At 46.7% G+C, this 20,043-nt stretch overlaps 1 long non-coding RNA gene across 1 annotated transcript; it reads left to right on the top strand.

Annotated features, from left to right (window-relative positions):
• The first annotated feature begins 2,413 nt into the window (after positions 1–2,413).
• LOC143765442 (uncharacterized) lies at positions 2,414–3,370 on the top strand. Its single transcript, XR_013213391.1, has 3 exons — positions 2,414–2,559; positions 2,659–2,767; positions 3,143–3,370. It is a non-coding gene; the product is annotated as an uncharacterized LOC143765442 (long non-coding RNA).
• Positions 3,371–20,043: the final 16,673 nt, after the last annotated feature.

Genomic DNA, 20,043 nt, shown 5'->3' with positions numbered 1-20,043 from the left:
CTCAAGATAAAAAACTGGTTTGGTCTCACCAATTGTGGACGAAGGATCCCCGCATGAATGAATAGGGTAATCCTGGGGAGGGTCCCACCAGTCGGGTAATAACGGGGGACAGGGACCTGTCTGTAATCCCCTGTCGTGCCCCAGCAAAAACTCCTGTCCTTACAAGGACAGGCCCAAGTATGCCCTACTATGGACACCCCCCACCAAATATGATGTAGTTGACGCCTCCCTACGCGTTTCTTCACCAATAATGGTGATTCATCAGGGGAGATTTTTTCATGGCCAAACAGGCCTAGACGTAACTTCAAAAGTCCATGAGTCAAGTCCACTTAAGCATCCAAACACATGAGATATACGCAGTGGCTGTATATCATCCTGAAAATGGGTAATCTCATGTGGCAGTCCACCCTGGTAAGTGAGTCAGCCAAGAGTGGCATCTACTATCTCCTTTTATATGTGGCAGATCAGAAGTACCTCCCCAACAAGAGGATCCATGCCAAACATAACATGCCCCCATCCGGTTCTAATAATACTGCTTACCGGATCCTTTTGCGCTCCATCACTGGAACGCACGCTGCCTGCCCATGTGCTCCATGGCCGCCCGCCACCTCCCCCGTGCGTCTGGCGCAACCGGAAGTGCCGACGCCATATTGAATACCTCACTTCCGGTACGCCGCTACTGTTGTGCGTTCCAGGCATGACACGCAAGCGGCTACAGACAGCCAGGCGCAAGAGGATGACAAAGTTGTATCCGTCAGACTCCGCTGGTATGAAGCGCTACGGGTGTGTAGCCAGAGTAGTTATAGGAACCCAGACACCTAGTGTTGGCAAAATTTATACATCTGGAGCGCATTCATTGTATATGTATATACCGCTAGTGACTCGAACGCAATAGAATATCAGAACAGATAATTGTCATTCAAACTAAACCATGCCATGTATACGCAGGATAATGAACAGGTCATCTATAAAAATATAGAAGTACTCCGTTTGCATAGGCTGGAAATGTCCAGACCAAATAATATGCTATAGATACATTCCTTATTATGCTAAGATGCATACATAAAGGAGGCACATCTAAAATAGTGTTCATATCCCCTAGGCAAAGGGGGACAGTGATATAGATATCACCATTATAACATTATACCATTATAACAACGAACAGTGTGCTGCTCATGTATTCCTTCATGTCAAGAAGTGTCCAGACATAAGGATAAAAGAGCAAAATCTAGACAGCACACATTTCCGTCATACAGGAGAGAATAGTGACATACGTATCACCACATCGGCGCTATCCAGAGGCGGGCATAAATGACGTATCAAGGCTGCTGCATAATACAAAAGGGGCAGGGGGATGGGGCCGGTAATATAAAGAAAATAGCCACTTGAATAAGAAGAAATATCAACAATAATGCCACATAGAACTCAAATTATAAAGTTTGTTCAAAATGTATTGAAGTACCCCTCATATCTGGAAATTCACCTGGTATACAAACAAAATCCATAATCTACCGAGACCAGAAATATAGTAGAAAGAGGGGGACAATACGCAGAGTAATAACCCTGCATATAGAATTGCAAATGTTTTGTTTATTACGGCTGGTTCCATAGACTGGAGGTCCGAACACTATTAATGAAAATACCAATAAATGTTCTAAATATAAACCATTTAGGAAAAAAGGGGGGAATAGTATACGAGAATATTTTAAGCAGAAAGAGGAGTTTGAGGTGGTGGAGCGCAAAAGGATCCGGTAAGCAGTATTATTAGAACCGGATGGGGGCATGTTATGTTTGGCATGGATCCTCTTGTTGGGGAGGTACTTCTGATCTGCCACATATAAAAGGAGATAGTAGATGCCACTCTTGGCTGACTCACTTACCAGGGTGGACTGCCACATGAGATTACCCATTTTCAGGATGATATACAGCCACTGCGTATATCTCATGTGTTTGGATGCTTAAGTGGACTTGACTCATGGACTTTTGAAGTTACGTCTAGGCCTGTTTGGCCATGAAAAAATCTCCCCTGATGAATCACCATTATTGGTGAAGAAACGCGTAGGGAGGCGTCAACTACATCATATTTGGTGGGGGGTGTCCATAGTAGGGCATACTTGGGCCTGTCCTTGTAAGGACAGGAGTTTTTGCTGGGGCACGACAGGGGATTACAGACAGGTCCCTGTCCCCCGTTATTACCCGACTGGTGGGACCCTCCCCAGGATTACCCTATTCATTCATGCGGGGATCCTTCGTCCACAATTGGTGAGACCAAACCAGTTTTTTATCTTGAGCACAGTTTTCGGCGTGAGCACTTTATTAGTTGTTATATATTGTTTGTTCCATTTTAATACTCTAAGTAAAGGTTATGTTTTAATCTATTGGGATATACTCTACTAGCTGATATCCGACAAACCAGTTTCAGCCAGAGTCATCAAGCAGCTGCAGGGGAAACAGTGTCTTCCTGTGGCCGGTGATTAGTACTGCAGACAACAATATCGTCAATTCTACATTAATAATAAAATAGAAACAGCAGCTGCAAATTACAAGCAAACGGTTAAGGTAGGTGATGGTCAGCGGCATATTCCCCAACACCTCACATGAACACATCCTCAGAGCTCTATTCCTCAAGTAATCAACCTTTCCATCCATATGACTTAGTGTGAACAATTGACCCAACTGAATGAAGAACCTGTATTGGAGAATTGTGATGTTGGAGCTGAAAAACTGGCAAGAGGCTTCATTACCAGAAGAATTAGCCTTTACTAATGTACATAAAATTCATAAGATAAGAGTAAATGACTGTTGAAGATGTGTCTGACCTGTACGACCTCAGCTAGAAATGTTTGACTCTGAAACACGCCTCTGGAATAACAGGTTGCTGCCTACGTGCATGTATATGAACTTTTAGGATTAGCCTTTGGCTAAGATCAAGTGTAGGATTAGCAGAAAATTTGAAGGCAATAGTAGAGTCTGGTATTTTGACTCAATGAAATGACAAGTGTCTGTTATCAACAAATTTGCGGAGGTGTATTCTTGCTTGAACAAAGTAGATTTTGCAGGACCTCAGAAGAGTTCTTGATGCTCATTATGCCTGTAAAGGGTGCAAATGTAGGAAATTCAAGATCATTATTACCTTCCCCAGGAGATTGATAAACAAAGATCACTCCAAGAACATGGTGTATAAAAGTCTGCGAGGTCATAAAGGTACCTGAGTCTACCACCAGAAGGATACTGAACAACAATGGTGGGATTGCAAGAGCCTAGCTACTGCTCTCCAAAAGGAATATATCTGCCTGCCTGTCTGTTAAAGATCGCCTGGATAAGCAAGGCTATTGGAACGATGTTTGTGGGCAGTTGAGGCCTTATTCATACATCTAAAAGAAAGAACCTGGCACTCAACTTAATGCTTGTGAGATTTTAATCGTAGTAGCCAAAACGTTTCGGTCCTATATCTGGACCTTCATCAGTTACGTACTATGATGAAAAAAGTAAATGACTGTAGTGTCATATAAGGCACAGCATGGTCTGCATCTGGTATTTGCGCAGATAGGTTTAGGCACACAGAATGGACTTATTCACGGTGATAGGTGCTGTGCTTGTGTCCAGACACGGTATCCCCGCTTGTCGGATACCGTGTCTGGACACAAGCACAGCACCTATCAGCGTGAATAAGTCCATTCTGTGTGCCTAAACCTATCTGCGCAAATACCAGACGCAGACCATGCTGTGCCTTATATGACACTACAGTCATTTACTTTTTTCATCATAGTACGTAACTGATGAAGGTCCAGATATAGGACCGAAACGTTTTGGCTACTACGATTAAAATCTCACAAGCATTAAGTTGAGTGCCAGGTTCTTTCTTTTAGTATCACATGGTGTGGGAACCTACCTGGGCACCACCAGTAGTAGTGCACACGGCTTTATCTTTGATTATTCATACATCTGTGACTTTTTTCACATCTATTGATTATTGTTTTTCATCCATTTGTCATTTATTATTCTCATATGACAATTAAAAATTAGTTAAAGTACAAGTATGCAATGTGGCTGTGAGTGTGGTTTGCCAATCAGACAGGACAAAGTTTTTATTTTTTTCATGCTTTTCTGATTTAATTGGCCAGCTCCTGTAAAAAAAATGTTAATAATGAATAATGTATTACAACATGTGAAAACAAACAAACCAGAAATACACTTTAACTCTTTTCCAGCATGGCGCTCTCGTTATTTCCTCCCCATCTTTTATGAACTGTAACTATTTCACGTCTCCGCGGTCCACATAGCCATATGAAGGCTTGTTTTCTTGCGGGGCGAAGTGTAGTTTTGTAGATTGTAGCCTAGAATGACACCATTCAATACACTGAAGACAGAAAAAAAATTCCAGGTACGATTCTATTGTGCAAAAAAAAAAAAAGTTTTAATTTTCCCCTTACCTTGAGGAAGCCACAAGTGGTGTGGCGATAAAGCATGGGGTCTTTGGTCCCCATCAAACTTTCTGCCTTATTTTAGGTTCTCCTTATATATCGATTACAAAAATATTTTTTGTTTTGTTTGGGCTAATGTTAATAGGTCTTTTTTTACCTATTACATTATTATTCCTGATCTCAACTTCTATTATATGACTACTTTATATGGCATTATTGTGCATGATAGGTCCTTTTTCTATTCAGCTACATTGGCTATGATTATAGGCAGATAACGGGTGATAGTCATATTATAGACATATGTTTTGTGTGTGTACATTGTATATCTATATACACACACACACAAACATGCATACATACAGTACAGACCAAAAGTTTGGACACACCTTCTCATTTCAAGATTTTTCTGTATTTTCATGACTATGAAAATTGAACATTCACACTGAAGGCATCAAAATTATGAATTAACATATGTGGAATTATATACTTAACAAAAAAGTGTGAAACAACTGAAAATATGTCTTATATTCTAGGCTCTTCAAAGTAGCCACCTTTTGCTTTGATGACTGCTTTGCACACTCTTGGCATTCTCTTGATGAGCTTCAAGAGGTAGTCACCGGAAATGGTCTTCCAACAATCTTGAAGGAGTTCCCAGAGATGCTTAGCACTTGTTGGCCCTTTTGCCTTCACTCTGCGGTTCAGCTCACCCCAAACCTTGTCGATTGGGTTCAGGTCTGGTGACTGTGGAGGCCAGGTCATCTGGCGTTACCCCATCACTCTCCTTCTTGGTGAAATAGCCCTTAAGCAGCCTGGAGGTGTGTTTGGGGTCATTGTCCTGTTGAAAAATAAATGATGGTCCAACTAAACGCAAACCGGATGGAATAGCATGCAGCTGTAATATGCTGTGGTAGCTATGCTGGTTCAGTATGCCTTCAATTTTAAATAAATCCCCAACAGTGTCACCAGCAAAGCACCCCTACTGTTAGGGGTCGAGTTCCCGCCTCTGCACAGGGGGAATCTCAGGCCATCTCCGCTGCGGTCTCCCATTCTTCTCCTGCCACAGTGGAGCCTGCTCAGCGGAGACGTCGGTCCCAGCATCTCGCTCAGTCTGACTCTGTACAGAAAGCTACTGCTGCTTTCCCTGCTTCTGCCATTGGAGTCAGTGCTGGGCAGCGGAGAGCAGACGCTTCTGGGACTAAGTCCTGCTTTTCTTGTTCTGAGCATGCCCAGAGTAAGATCTCTCAGTGGAGATCGAGCGTCACATGATCAGACACTGCAGCTAAGGCCATTGGTCCTTCAGGAAGGTCCTGTAGGTGCTCATGCTCTGTGGCAGCCTCTCATTGGTCCTTCTAGGAAGGTCCTGTACGTGCTGCAACTATTTAAGGCTCGCATGGCCGCACGGCCATGCGCTAGTATTGTTCTATGTTGTACTTTGCGCCAGTGAGGTCACGTATGATAGTGTTCAGGGACCCGGCTGAAATAAGCCCCTAGAATGCTGGCACCTCCGGCGAGGAGTTTGTGTGTTTGAGTATTCAGGGACCTGGCTGAAATGAGCTCCTAGAATGCTGGTACCTCCGGCGAGGAGTTTTGTGTGCATGCATGACCACTGACTGCTCTCGTTTGGGTAGTTAGCCTGTGCCACTGTGAAGGTTAACAGGGTGCAGTGCTTTGAGTTCACGGCTACTCTGTGAAGTAACAGAGGTAGCTCATACCGCTATTTAGTTCCGCCATTTGCTAGCAGCAGGTTCTCCTGCACGGTGGACCCCGGGCTGCAAACGCATATATTATAATAAAGTCTCTCTATTCATTTGGTGCGTTCCGCTAGCCCTAACATAATACTAGCGCCAGGGTCTGGCTAGTAAATGGCGGACATTCAGCAATCTTTGCGGTATATCCAGCAGCTGGAGGGTAGGTTAGCGGCTCTCGAGAGCTCAACCTCAGCTGTGGATGTTACCGCAGTTGCTGTACAGGCTGCTAGCGTGGCTGCAGCAACCCTGTCCACTGCCACCCTTGTTCCAACATTATCTCGCCTTCCGCTGCCAGAGAAATTTTCTGGAGACAGCAAGTCCTGTAGGGGATTCGTGAGTCAGTGCTCTATTCACCTCGAGCTCCTGGCTGCACGTTTTCCCACAGAGCGAGCTAAGGTGGGATTTATTGTTTCCCTCTTGTCGGACAGGGCGTTGGAGTGGGCTACACCGCTGTGGGAGCGTGGTGATCATGTGGTGCAGAGTGCTCCGCTGTTCCTGAGCACTTTGAAACAGGTCTTTTTAGGACCTCGAGTCACCCATGACACGGCGCTCCAACTGCTGGCATTAACTTAGGCTGAGTCCTTGGTCAGCCAATTTGCCGTCCACTTCCGTACTTTAGCTTCTGAGCTGGAGTGGTCGGATAAAGCCCTTATCCCCATATTTTGGAGGGGGCTGGCTGGTCACGTTAAGGACGCTCTGGCCACTAGGGAGATTCCTGCCACACTGGAGGAGTTAATATCTGTCTCCACTCGTAATGACCTCCGTTTTAACGAGCGGAGGTTAGAGCGAGCTCAGTGTAGGCAGAGGTTTCGGCTGGCTCCCACCTTTGCCAAACCTTTGGAATCTCTGGTCCTGGTTCCTGAGTCACATGTGGCCATGGAAGTGTCACATGAGGGATCTATGTCCCGGACCGCTTGTGCACTCAAGGTCTGTCATGTTTGCCAGCAGTCAGGACATCTTGCCACCAGATGTCCCCAGCGGCCGAGGAAACGTCAGCGTCTAGTGGTAGTAGGTGGAGGCACACTAGACACGGCGACGTTTGCCTCCAAATTGTCCTTTAAGGGGACAATAATTATTGGCTCATCCACCCACTCGGTAGAGCTCTGCGTGGATTCTGGGGCGGAGGGCAATTTTATGTCTTCAGCCTTCGCCCAACGTCACGCAATACCCCTGGTTATGCTAGCTCAACCAGTAACGGTACGAGTGGTGAATGGGTCGACACTGCCCTCACAGATAACACACCAGTCCATGTCGCCATCCCATGAGGAGATTATATCTCTGCTCGTCATTCCTGAAGGAATTGATGAGGTCCTGTTTGGGATACCATGGCTACGGTACCACTCTCCTCATATCGAGTGGTCCTCAGGCAGAATTTTGGGTTGGGGTGAATCTTGTGGGGGTAGGTGTCAGAGGTTGCTACAACAGAGATACCCGCAGATCTATCCTCTCTCCCCAAGCAATATTGGTCTTATGCAGACGTTTTCTCCAAAAAGGCGGCAGAGACCCTTCCGCCCCATCGCCCCTATGACTGTCCTATTGATCTCTTACCTGGTGCTGAGCCTCCCCGGGGTCGAGTTTATCCGTTACCTCTCCCGGAGACAGAGGCCATGTTGAGAGGGTTCATCAGGAAGTCAGTGTCACCTGCTGGGGCTGGGTTCTTCTTCATGCAGAAGAGTGGGGAACTGCCTCCATGCATAGACTACAGGGGTCTTAACGCCATCACCATTAAAAATAAGGATCCTTTGCCCTTGATATCTGAGCTCTTCGATAGGCTTCGAGGAGCAAGGGTGTTTACTAAACTAGATCTGCGGGGTGCTTACAACCTGATTCGCATCCATGAGGGGGATGAATGGAAGACGGCTTTTAACACCAGGGATGGGCACTATGAATATCTAGTGATGCCCTTCGGGCTCTGTAATGCCCCAGCTGTTTTCCAAGACTTTGTGAATGACATCTTCCGGGATATGCTCACCACCTCGGTCGTAGTATATCTGGATGATATTCTCATCTACTCTCCAGATATTGACTCCCACCGGAGAGATGTTTGCAAAGTCTTCGACCTCCTACGGGCAAACTCCCTCTATGCCAAGTTGGAGAAGTGTATGTTCGAGCAGGAGTCCTTACCTTTCCTGGGCTATATCATCTCCACCCAGGGATTGGCTATGGATCCTGCCAAACTACAGGCTGTGATGGACTGGAAGGAACCCCATTCTCTTAAAGCGGTGCAGCGCTTTATGGGGTTCATTAATTATTATCGTCAGTTCATTCCGCACTTCTCAACTTTGGTAGCTCCCTTGGTTGCCCTCACCAAGAAGGGGGCAAATCCCAAATTGTGGTCTGAGGAGGTCTCCAAGGCCTTTAACTCCATAAAGACACACTTCGCTAGCGCTCCCATCCTACATCGCCCCGATGTAGATAAGCCATTTATCATGGAGGTAGATGCCTCATCTGTTGGTGCTGGAGCAGTCCTCTTCCAAAAGGATGCTCAAAGTCGGAAGCATCCTTGCTTCTTCTTTTCAAGGACCTTCTCACCAGCAGAGAGGAACTATTCCATCGGGGACAGGGAGTTGCTAGCCATGAAGTTGGCCTTCTCGGAGTGGAGACATCTCTTGGAGGGAGCTCGTTTTCCATTCCAAGTCTTCACAGACCATAAAAATTTGGTGTACCTGCAGACAGCCCAGTGGTTAAATTCTCACCAGGCCAGATGGTCCTTGTTCTTCTCCCAGATTAATTTCACCCTCCCTTTTCTTTCTGGGGAGAAGAACATTTGTGCCGACGCTCTCTCTCGCTCTGTTGTGTCATCTGTGGAGAAGGAAGAGGAGCCTCGGCTTATTGTCCCCACTGAGAGCCTGAGAACCGTGGCCCCGGTTTCGCTAGAGTCTGTGCCTCCGGGCAAGACTTTTGTACCATCCAGTTTTGTGACCAGAGGTTCTCTCTTGGGCACACTCGTCCAGGGTGGGTGGACATTTTGGTTCCAAAAGGACATCTGAGTTACTGGCAAGGACATACTGGTGGCCGCTTATGGCTCGTGATGTCGCAGACTATGTTCGGCCATGTGTCTCTTGCGCCAAGAACAAGTCCCCTCGGCAACGGCCAGCTGGGTTGCTTTATCCTCTGCCGGTGGCAGACAGGCCCTGGGAGATGGTCGGGATGGACTTTGTGGTGGGCTTACCCAAGTCTCGTAACTGCACCATTATCTGGGTGAACACCGATCATTTTTCCAAAATGGTTCATTTGGTGCCTCTTCCACGGCTACCATCTGCACGGGCTCTGGCAGCCTTGTTCATCAAGCATATCTTTCATTTACACGGTATGCCAGACAAGATTGTCAATGACCGGGGTCCCCAGTTTGTGTCTCGATCCTGGAGGGAGCTTTGTCGTCTACTCAGTATTGAGTTAAATCTCTCCTCGGCTTATCATCCCGAGACGAATGGGTTGGTTGAGAGGGCCAATCAGACTCTGGTCACTTATTTGCGACATTTTGTTTCTGCCAGGCAGGATGACTGGGCATCCTTGTTACCGTGGGCTTAGTTTGCCCTTAACAACGCTGTAGCCGACTCCACCGGTCAGACTCCTTTCCTCCTTAATTACGGCCAACATCCGCGGGTTCCTGTGCCTATGCCCGTGTCCTCTGCTGATTCCAGGGTGGCAGACTGGGCAGTGGAGGCGCGAGACATTTGGGACCGCACTCAGGATGCTATCCAGGCCTCCAAGGAGAGAATGAGGTCCTCCGCCGATGCACATCGGCGCCCTGCCCCGACCTTTGCTCCTGGCGACTTAGTGTGGCTTTCCGCCCGTAACATCAGGCTGCATGTTGAGTCCACTAAGTTTGCACCTCGCTACTTAGGTCCCTTCAAGGTCCTCGAACAGGTTAACCCTGTGGTCTACCGTCTAGCCCTTCCTCCACACCTAGGTATCACCGACACCTTTCATGTGTCCCTCCTTAAGCCTATATACATGTCCTGGATTTCTGAGTCATCTGCCGGGACATCGGGTTCATCTATGGACGATTACGAGGTGAACGCTATTTTGGGGTGCAAGGTGGTTCGCGGCAAAAAATGTTATTTGGTGGACTGGAAGGGTTACGGTCCTGAGGATAGGTCCTGGGAGCCTGCTGAGCACATTTGGGCTCCGCAGCTCATTGCTGCTTTCGAACGTAGCGAGGCCCAAGGAGGGGGGGGGCTAGGGGGGGTAATGTTAGGGGTCGAGTTCCCGCCTCTGCACAGGGGGAATCTCGGGCCATCTCCGCTGTGGTCTTCCATTCTTCTCCTGCCGCAGTGGAGCCTGCTCAGCGGAGACGTCGGTCCCAGCGTCTCGCTCAGTCTGACTCTGTACAGTGAGTTACTGCTGCTTTTCCTGCTTCTGCCATTGGAGTCAGTGCTGGGCAGCGGCGAGCAGACGCTTCTGGGACTAAGTCCTGCTTTTCTCGTTCTGAGCATGCCCAGAGTAAGATCTCTCAGTGGAGATCGAGGGTCACATGATGAGACACTGCAGCTAAGGCCATTGGTCCTTCAGGAAGGTCCCGTAGGTGCTCCCGCTCTGTGGCAGCCTCTCATTGGTCCTTCTAGGAAGGTCCTGTACGTGCTGCAACTATTTAAGGCTCGCTTGGCCGCACGGCCATGCGCTAGTATTGTTCTTTGTTGTACTTTGCGCCAGTGTGGTCACATATAATAGTGTTCAGGGAAGAATGGATTCAATGAAATTTCAGCAAATTCTTGATACAAATGTAACACCATCTGCAAAAAAGCTGAGGTTGAAAAAAGGATGGCTTCTAGAAACCGATAATGATCCTGAACACAAACCAAAATCCACAATAGACTATCTCAAAAGTTGCAGGCTGAAGGTTTTACAATGTCCCTCACCGTCCCCTGTTCTGAACATAATTGAAAATCTGTGGCTAGACCTCAAAATAGTAGTGCATGCAAAACGACCCAGGAATCTCACAGAACTGGAAGACTTTTCAAAGGAAGAATGGATGAAAATCCCTCAAATAAGAGTTGAAAGACTCTTGGTTTGGCTACAAAAGCATTTACATGCTTTGACACTTTTAATAGGGGGTGCTACTAACCAAGCAGGGTGCCCAAACTTTAGCATCAGACAATTTCCCTTATTGTCATTTTTAAAATGTAAAAGATGAAAAAATATATTTTTTACAGGATATCCCTACTGACAGCACCATGGAGGGAGTTCTCATCCTCCTTGCAGGGACAGGAAAAGCACACAAGGTTAAATTGCCCCACCCCACCCCAAGTCCCTCAGTTTTTTTTCCTGTCCCTGCATGGAGAGGAGCACAGCTTACCTGCAGGGCTCAGGGGGATCGTGCGGCTCGTCCAAATCCTTCCCCGTGGGGAGTCCCTCAACCCCAGAGACCAGCGAGCAGATGGGCTCCTGGGTTAAGTCGCTCTGCCCGGTGGGAGGCAGATGGAAAATCTGGCCAACAGAATGGGAGCTGAGCCAGGAGGTGTTTCAGTACCTGTGCCATCGCTGGGGTACTCCTCTAATAGACCTGTTTGCGACCAGGAAAAATTCAAAGTTGCCAAGCTTCTATTCGCTCAATCCCTTGGATATCCCAGAGGTGTTAGATGAACTGAGTCAGAGATGGGACAGGGCCCTCTCTTACACCTTCCCACCGTTAGCACTCATTCCAGCTGTCCTCAGGAAAATTCAGGAAGATGGGGCGAAAGTAGTTCTGATTGTCCCATACTGGCCGAAGAGAAGTTGGTTCCCACTGCTGTGAGCTATGGCAGTAGAAGACCAGATCATGCTTCCTCAGAGGGAGGATATTATCCACCAGGGTCCAGTCTTCCATCAGAACCCAGAAGGGCTTCACCTTTCGGCTTGGATCCTGAGAGGGACATCCTGAGGGCTTGTCAGACCAGGTCATAGCTATGATCCAGGCTAGCTGGAAACCAGTTACTTCTGCAATATACTGCAAGATTTGGAAGAGATTCTGCTCGGAGGGTGGCAGGTTCGACTTTTCGGCAGGGGCTCCGGATATCCCAGGTGTCTTAGATTTCCTTCAGGCCAGGTTTAATAAGGGACTTAAACCCAGTACACTAAAGGTCCACATTTCTGCATTGAGCACATACTTTGACTACCCCTTGGTGACTTACCAATGGATAAGGTTTGTCAGAGCAGTTCAGAGATTACCGCCAGCAATCCGACAAACTAAGCACCCCCGGGATCTAAACTTGGTCCTTAGGGCCCTATTTTATTATTATTATTATTTATTTATATAGCACCATTAATTCCATGGTGCTGTACATCAGAAGGGGTTACATCAAAATACAAATATCACTTACAGTAAACAAAACTAACAACGACAAGCTGGTACAGAGGGAAGAGGACCCTGCCCTTGCGGGCTTACATTCTACAGGATTATGGGGAAGGAGACAGTAGGTCGAGGGTTGCAGTAGCTCCAATAGTGTTGAGGTGGCCGTGTGGTCTATGCAAGGAACCCTATGTCCCAGTGGAGCAGATGCCCATCTCAGTCTGGACATTAAAGACGGCATTCCTTGCGGCCATTACCATGGCTAAAATGTGTAGGGGAGATCCAGTCCCTTTCTACCCGGGACCCATATCTTCAAATTTGGGAGGATCGTATAGTCTTAAAATTGGACCACTCCTTTGTACCCAAAGTAGTATCATGCCAGAACTTGAACCAAGAGATTGATCTACCCTCGTTTTGTGAGAACCCCTCAAATGAGAAGGAGCGGGCCCTCCATATGTTGGATGTTAGACGAGCAGTAATCGAATACCTAGAGGCCACTCGTGATTGGAGACCATAACTTATTTGTCCTGTTCGGGGGTAAAAACAGGGGGAGGAAAGCCTCTAAAGGGTCCATCGCTAGATGGATTACCACCGTAATTTCCTTAGCCTATCAAAAAGAAGGTGTCAGCCCCCCGGAAAACTTATGAGCCCACTGCACTAGAGCTGTGTCAACTTCCTGGGCTGAGAGAGCAGGTGCCTCAGTATACCAAATCTGTAAGGCAGCAACCTGGACCAGGCTCAACACGTTCTGCAGGCATTATAAATTAGATGTGCTATCTGTCCAACAAACGGCTTTTGGGAGGAAAGTCCTCTAGGCAGTATTCCCACCCTGATGTGGTACTATAGTATTCTACATGGTGCTGTCAGGAGGGACGTCCTGGAACATAGGTATTAGACCTGCCGGTAATTATGTTTCCAGGAGTCCATCCTGACAGCACGGTTAGTTCCCTCCCTGATTGTGCTATGTCATATGATGTAACATGATACTGTCTAATAAAAGTATTATTTGCATTCAGGGGTGGATTAAGGGTAGCCAGGGCCCCGGGCTGTTCAGACACTGTGGGCCCCCCGGTCATGTGATTTTGTAAGCCACCATCATAACACGGTAGACACTTTTGGCCGGGCCCTACTCTACTGTAACCTATTAAATATTTGTTAAAATATGCAATACAATTTAGGTATATTTTGATTTATTTTTAAATTTTTAAAATGACCAATAATATCACATACAAGGAATAAATACCACCGCACCATGACCAAACCACATATTACAACCACAGTGATCAAATAATATCACATACAAGGAACAAATACCGCTACACCATGTCAAGACCACATATGACCACCACATGGTGACCAAATAGCACATACAAGGGACAAATACCGCAACACCATTTCCAGACCACATATTACCACCACATAGTGACTGAATACTACAATACTGATCAGTGATAAAAAAAAACAAAAAAACACAATACTATCACCATAAGTGCCAGTATTCACAGGAGATCTATACTTAGTATGCAGTGTCTGTGTAGAGGTTATACAGTGATCACCGGTGACATTATACACAGGACCTCTGTATATAGTATACAGTGTATAGTGTCAGTGTATAGGTAACACTGACTCACCAGTGATGTCTCTAGGTGAAGTCCTTCATCTTTCATCCAGCACAGACCGCCATAATTTCTTCCAGCCAGGGCTCGTTTCTGCAGGAAATAACACAGTTATCTAGAGATCCGCTTGCAGAACACATTACTTAATTTTTCCCAACTTCTACATTACACCACATGAAGAAAAAAGGTGACATAGTGTCACTGCACAGTAACAGGACCGCCCCCCCCCCCCATTTAAAACAATATACTCAAAAAATAAAATAAATACATCACTGCAGTAATAATATCCCTTAATTAGCCCCTATGGTAATAATATTCCCCATCCTGCCCCGTGTATCTCATTCCTGGCTCCAGCCATATGTTCTCGCATCCTGCCCTCATGAGTATCCATTCTACCCCATATGATCTCCCCATCCTGCCCCATCTGTCTCCATCGTATCCATCCTGCCCCATGATCCTATCCTGCCCCATGTCTTTCATTCTGCCCCGTCTCCAATCATGCCCCGTATCTACATTCTGCCCATGCCTCCAGTCCTGCCCCCAGTGTGTCCAGCATATTGCCCCCAGTGTGTCCAGCAATCTGCCCCAGTGTGTCCAGCATTCTGACCCAGTTTCTCCAATATTGCCCCCAATCTGTCCAGCATTCTGCCCCAGTCTGCCCAGCATATTGCCCCCAGTGTGTCCAGCAATCTGCCCCAGTGTGTCCAGCATATTGTCCCCAGTGTGTCCAGCATATTGCCCCCAGTGTGTCCAGCAATCTGCCCCAGTGTCTCCAGCATATTGCCCCAGTGTGTCCAGCAATCTGCCCCAGTGTCTCCAATATTGCCCCCAGTCTGTCCAGAAATCTGTCCCAGTGTCTCCTCTCCAGCATTGCCCCCAGTGTGTCCAGCAATCTGCCTTAGTGTGTCCAGCATTCTGCCCCAGTGTGTTCAGCAATCTGCCCAGTGTCTCCATCATATTGCCCCAGTGTGTCCAGCATTCTGCCCCAGTGTCTCCAATATTGCCCCCAGTCTGTCCAGCAATCTGCCCCAGTGTGTCCAGCATTCTGCTCGTGTCTCCAGCATTCTGCCCCAGTCTGTCCAGCATATTGCCCCCAGTGTGTCCAGCATATTGCCCCCAGTGTGTCCAGCAATCTGCCCCAGTGTCTCCATCATATTGCCCCCAGTGTGTCCAGCAATCTGCCCCAGTGTGTCCAGCAATCTGCCCAGTGTGTCCAGCATTCTGCCCCAGTGTCTCTAATATTGCCCCCAGTCTGTCCAGCAATCTGCCCCAGTGTGTCCAGCAATCTGCCCCAGTGTCTCCAGCATATTGCCCTTAGTGCATGATCCAGCAATCTGCCCCAGTGTCTCCAATATTGCCCCCAGTCTGTCCAGCAATCTGCCCCAGTGTCTCCTCTCCAGCATTGCCCCCAGTGTGTCCAGCAATCTGGCCATTCGCAAAGAAAAAAAAAAAAACGAGTTCTCCTCACCTGTCCATGCTCCAGCGGCGAGCTCCCTCCAGCAGCTCGCACTCGCCGGCGACTGACAATGTCAGACGCCGGCGACGTGTGTGCTGCGCCTGCAGCCGACTTCAGCTGCCAGCGTCCAATTGGCTGGCGGCTGTTGTTAACTATTGACGTGCAGGCGCGCGCCCGCACGTCAATAGGTGAAACTGCCGCAGCGCCGGTAGGGGCCCGGTGAGCAGATGAGACGGGGCCCAATGAGGGCCCCCTCTCTGCCCACCGGGCCCATACACCAGTCAGGGTAGTAATGCCCTGACTGGCGGCGGGCAATCTGAGCGGTAGCTAAGGGCCCCCCCACACCACTGGGCCCTGGGCTACCGCCCAGATTGACCCTGTTATAATAGGCCCCTGTTTGCATTATCCATAATTTGGTACTTGTTAAAACACTGAGGGACTTGGGGTGGGGTGAGGCCTTTTAACCTCTTGTGTGCTTTTCCTGTCCCTCCAAGGAGGAGGAGGATGGACTGTCAGGATGGACTCCTGGAAACTTAATTACTGGTAGGTCTAATACCTACTTTTCATAAAACAGAAAGGAAATGTGTCATCTGCAACTTTAGCCCTTTTAGAGATCATTTAATTTTCTACGTGCTTAACTGTTCACAATAACAGTAATTTTGACTAGAGGTGAGCAAACTTTTACATGCCACTGTATACAATATGTATATATATATATACAGTACAGACCAAAAGTTTGGACACACCTTCTCATTTAAAGATTTTTCTGTATTTTCCTGACTATGAAAATTGTAAATTCACACTGAAGGCATCAAAACTATGAATTAACACATGTGGAATTATATACTTAACAAAAAAGTGTGAAACAACTGAAAATATTTCTTATATTCTAGGTTCCTCAAAGTAGCCACCTTTTGCTTTGATGACTGCTTTGCACACTCTTGGCATTCTCTTGATGAGCTTCAAGAGGCAGTCACCGGAAATGGTCTTCCAACAATCTTGAAGGAGTTCCCAGAGATGCTTATCACTTGTTGGCCCTTTTGCCTTCACTCTGCGGTCCAGCCCACTCCAAACCATCTTGATTGGGTTCAGGTCTGGTGACTGTGGAGGCCAGGTATTCTGGCGTTACCCCATCACTCTCCTTCTTGGTGAAATAGCCCTTACACAGCCTGGAGGTGTGTTTGGGGTAATTGACCTGTTGAAAAATAAATGATGGTCCAACTAAACGCAAACCGGATGGAATAGCATGCCGCTGCAATATGCTGTGGTAGCCATGCTGGTTTAGTTATGCCTTCAATTTTAAATAAATCCCCAACAGTGTCAACAGCAAAGCACCCCCACACCATCACACCTCCTCCTCCATGCTTCACAGTGGGAACCAGGTATGTAGAGTCCATCCGTTCACCTTTTCTGCGTTGCACAAAGACATGGTGGTTGGAACCAAAGATCTCAAATTTGGACTCATCAGACCAAAGCACAGATTTCCACTGGTCTAATGTCCATTCCTTGTGTTCTTTAGCCCAAACAAGTCTCTTCTGCTTGTTGCCTATCCTTACCAGTGGTTTCCTAGCAGCTATTTTACCATGAAGGCCTGCTGTACAAAGTCTCCTCTTAACAGTTGTTGTAGAGATGTGTCTGCTGCTAGAACTCTGTGTGGCATTGACCTGGTCTCTAATCTGAGCTGCTGTTAACCTGCGATTTCTGAGGCTGGTGACTCGGATAAAGTTATCCTCAGAAGCAGAGGTGACTCTTGGTCTTCCTTCCCTGGGGCGGTCCTCATGTGAGCCAGTTTCTTTGTAACACTTGATGGTTTTTGCAACTGCAGTTGGGGACACTTTCAAAGTTTTCCCAATTTTTTGGACTGACTGACCTTCATTTCTTAAAGTAATGATGGCCACTTGTTTTTCTTTACTTTGCTGCTTTTTTCTTGCCATAATACAAATTCTAACAGTCTATTCAGTAGGACTATCAGCTGTGTGTCCACCAGACTTCTGCTCAACACAACTGACGGTCCCAACCCCATTTATAAGGCAAGAAATCCCACTTATTAAACCTGACAGGGCACACAGGTGAAGTGAAAACCATTTCTGGTGACTACCTCTTGAAGCTCATCAAGAGAATGCCAAGAGTGTGCAAAGCAGTCATCAAAGCAAAAGGTGGGTATTTTGAAGAGCCTAGAATATAAGACATATTTTCAGTTGTTTCACACTTTTTTGTTAAGTATATTATTCCACATGTGTTAATTCATAGTTTTGATGCTTTCTGTGTGAATTTACAATTTTCATAGTCATGAAAATACAGAAAAATCTTTAAATGAGAAGGTGTGTCCAAACTTTTTGTGTGTACTGTATATATACACAATAAACAAAACTTCCTTCTTGTCCCCAATGAGGGTGGTCTTTTTTTTGTCCTTTCTCATTCTTGGGTTCTCTACCAGTTCTGTGCAAGGTCTTGTTTCCAGCATTGCTCTTTTATGGACAGACAGTTCAGATGTTGCTCCTGCGATCTGTTGTAGCCATTTTTCCAACTTAGGGGTCACTGCTCCAAGTGCTCCTATCACCACTGGAATCACTGTTGCTTCACCTTCCACATCTTCTCCTGTTCTCCTTTGAGGCCCTGTTATTTCTCCAGCTTCTCATATTCTTTCTGATGTTGCTATCACTTGGCACTGCCACATCTATTATCATTGCTGTCTTCTGATTCTTGTTTATCATCACAATGTCTGGTTGGTTAGACAAAACCTGCTTATCCGTCTGGATCTTGAAGTCCCACAGGATTTTAGCCCTTTCATTCTCCACCACTTTCTCTGGGGTCTCCCACCTGGACTTAAGGGGACTTAGCCCATATGCTGTGCAGATGTTCCTGTATACAATCCCTGCTACTTGGTTGTGGCATTCGGTATATGCTATTGCTGCTTGCATCCTGCCACTATGCGTTGCACTGTTTCTGAGGTTTCTTTGCATAGTCTGCACCTTGGGTCTTGTCTTGTGTGGTAGATTCCTGCTTCTATGGATCTGGAACTTAGTGCTTGCTCTTGTGCCGCTATGATTAGTTCCTGTGTGCTGTCTCGGAGTCCCGCTTTCTCCTGCCATTGGTAGGATTTCTCCATGTCAGCCACCTCCATTATCTGTCGATCATACATCCCATGCAGCGGCTTGTCTTGCCATGGGGCTTCATGTTCTTGTTCTTCCTTCCAGATCTGTTGTTGTTGCTGCCTTAGGCTTTCCCTCAGTATCTCATCTTTTGGTGCCATTTTCTGATGTATTCCTGGATACTCCTGGTGTCATCGTGATGGTGGCTTGGATCCTTATCAAGCCTCGACCACCCTCCTTTCTGTTGGTATAAATTCTTTGGGAGTTAGACTTATGATGGTGATCTCTATGCATTGTGAGGAGCTTTCGTTTTTTCACATCTGCAGCTTCAACTTCTTCTTCTGGCCAGCACACTATGGCAGCAGGATATCTGATAACTGGCAGGGCATATGTATTGATGGCATGGATTTTATGCTTCCCATTGAGCTGGCTCTTCAGGACCTGTCTTACCCTTTGATGTTAATTGGAAGTTGCTGCTTTGCTTGCCTCCACATCATGGTTACCATATCCCTGTGGGATTCCCAGGTACTTGTAGCATGTCTGTACATCTGGTATGTGCCCTGCTGGTAATTCCACTCCATAAGTCTTTACTACCTTGCCTCTCCTTATTACCAACAGGGAGCACTCCTCCAGTCCGAAGGACAATGTCTTCGCTGTAGATCCTTGTCAAGTGGATCAGTGAATTGATGTCTTGTTCATTTTTCGCATACAGCTTGATGTCATTCATCCATGTACAGGAGGTGGCTGATGGTGCTTCAACTCTGGAACTTGTATCCATAGCCCCATTGAGTTTCTGTGGAAGGTTCTAATTTCCTGTTGACATTGTAGAGAGCCAAGCATTCACAGATGCATGTGTGTGGCACTGAGTCATAGGCTTTCCTGAAGACAATCCAGGCTGTGTTGAGATTGGTGTGCCTGGATCTTGACCGACTGCCCTATCTACTAGGAGCTGCTGCTTAGAGCCTCTGGTGTCGGTCCCAATGCCTTTCTGAGCTGGATTCATGTACTGGTTCATATGGTTCTGTAGCTTGGTGGCTATGGTGCCTGAAAGGAATTTCCATGCTGTTGTAAGGCAGGTTATTAGGCGGTAATTGGCTAGTATAGTGTAATGGTTAAGTACGTTTCTCTTAACGTTTTGTTAGAGACAGATGCTGATTGAAAAACACAGCCAGTCAAAGAAGGTGACCTGACTTATTAAGTAAGAGTACATCATATGTTGTGAAGGGGTTAAATAGCTATGCACATAAGCTCAATGTATATCTGATGAAAGCATAAAACAATATATGATGAGAGCCTTTGTGACAGGTCACAATATAATGAAATACACCACAACATAATTAATGCAGTCATAAATCACAAGTATACAGGACTCTGCAACCTACTAGAAAATATTCTTTTATTGAGCAGGTAAGACAAGGTAAGACAACAGGCTTATG

The sequence above is a fragment of the Ranitomeya variabilis genome, chromosome 1 (genome assembly GCF_051348905.1).
Source record: "Ranitomeya variabilis isolate aRanVar5 chromosome 1, aRanVar5.hap1, whole genome shotgun sequence".
NCBI classification, from domain to species: Eukaryota; Metazoa; Chordata; class Amphibia; order Anura; family Dendrobatidae; genus Ranitomeya; species Ranitomeya variabilis.
Note: the sequence above shows the minus strand (reverse complement) of the source record. Positions and strands in the feature narration are given on the sequence as shown.